At 37.3% G+C, this 1,782-nt stretch overlaps 1 non-coding gene across 1 annotated transcript; it reads right to left on the bottom strand.

The window, feature by feature from the left end:
- Positions 1-469: 469 nt before the first annotated feature.
- Positions 470-542, bottom strand: TRNAV-CAC. Its single transcript has one exon. It is a non-coding gene; the product is annotated as a tRNA-Val (tRNA).
- Between the last annotated feature and the right edge of the window lie 1,240 nt (positions 543-1,782).

Here is a 1,782-nt window from a genome sequence, read left to right as displayed (position 1 = left end):
AGCCAGAGAGAATATATCAATATACATTTTTAATGCCAATTCTACCAATAATATTAGTACGTACGTGCGTACATGTCCTATTTCAAGGAAACTCAAAACTTCAACAGCTGCTAGAGCGTCCTTGAACTATGACTGGAGTGTTTTTTAGAAGTTTCAGAGCTCTCCACTCACTTGGCTCGGGACTGTTGAGGTCACATTTGGAGTTTCCGAACCTTGCAGGCTTTTTTTTTTTACAGACTTTAAACACGCACCATGCATTGTTACGTCTCTGCTTTAGATCTATCATTGCGCTAATACTGCTTGAACGACAAGACGAGAAAGAACATAGCACAGTGGAAGGTACCTGGTAAGTCACTTTAGAACAACTTATCAGTAAAAAAAAAGTAAAACAATCTCAGAAAATCTCTATAATTAGCTTTTTATAAATCATTGTTTAAGAAAAGCTGCCTGGAAGGAGAATGAAAAAAATTGGTTCAACTGGGGGTCGAACCCAGGACCTCTCGCGTGTGAGGCGAGCGTGATAACCACTACACTATTGAACCGATATACTCATCGTAAAATTTGAACAAAGTCATTCGGTATCCCGTTAAAATGTTGTTCAGTGTTTCTGGATTGATAGCATTTTGTTATTTCGATTATGTTTTCACTATGAATATGGCAGTAATTGTGTCAAATGCTTTAGAAACAACTTGGAAACACGTTGATTTCTATAAAAGATTTACCGGAAGCACGTGGTTGAAAAAATGTTTCTGTACAGGGGAAACAACTCCTAAATTTTGAGGACATTTTTATCAGGTATTATCTCCCTTTATATAGTTGAAACGACTTGCAACAACTTCTCATTACAATGTGTACATTTTGAATTTATTATTGTGATGCCATGCTTTGCATGAATGTAATTAGACAGTTATATCCCTTCACTGACTCACTTTAATTAAGGGAGACGATTCATAAAATAAATTCTGTCTCACATCTCAAGTACCTGAAAGTATCGCTTGTGCAGAGCAAGATTGGCATCATTTCAGGGGGGAAATGTTTTTAGAGGGGAGAAAGTGTTTGAAGACTTTTTTTTTAACTTAAGTTTCGTAGCAGGGTTTTAAAGCGATCGAAGGGGATTTGGGGACTTAGAAATAAACAGAGACAGCAGCTTTCGTATCTAGCTTTAAATATCACGTATGCATTTAGACTTATATGATGCTTTTCATATAATTACCTTCGGTTCAGGCTTAGTGTATACTTTTAGCTTTAATTAATCTATGCGACAGAATAAAACGGAGAGCAGATATGTTTGAACTAAAGAGAGGCTAAACTAGATCTAGTAGCTATGTGACACACCAGACGTTGTGTTCTTTTTTTTCAGTTGAGGGTTGTTGTTGTGTTTGTTTGCTTTGTTGATGTTGTTTTTTTTTGTGTTCCCTGTTTTAGGAGGGGGTGTACTGTCTTTTTTAAAAGCGCGGAAGGGGAGGGGGAGAGTGTCCTTTGTTTTGTTTTAGTTGGTGTTTTTCCCTTTTATCTTTGTTTTAGGGTTTTTTTGTGGGGGTTTTTTGGCTTTTTTCTGTATAAATGAACTCTTAGGGCGTTGAACTAATAGTAAAAAAATTGTTGTTCATACTCACTAACATTACGACAAAAATATAGCTTCACGCTTCATAGACGAGCTGCAAAAGCCATATCCCTCGTCAGACGTCATAAGGGTGATCAAAATAGTAGAGTTCGTGTGCGTGCGTGCGTGTGTGTGTGTGTGTGTGTGTGTGTGTGTGTGTGTGTGTGTGTGTGTGTGTT

Source organism: Aplysia californica, unplaced genomic scaffold, assembly GCF_000002075.1.
Source record: "Aplysia californica isolate F4 #8 unplaced genomic scaffold, AplCal3.0 scaffold00893, whole genome shotgun sequence".
Taxonomy (NCBI): domain Eukaryota; kingdom Metazoa; phylum Mollusca; class Gastropoda; order Aplysiida; family Aplysiidae; genus Aplysia; species Aplysia californica.
Note: the sequence above shows the minus strand (reverse complement) of the source record. Positions and strands in the feature narration are given on the sequence as shown.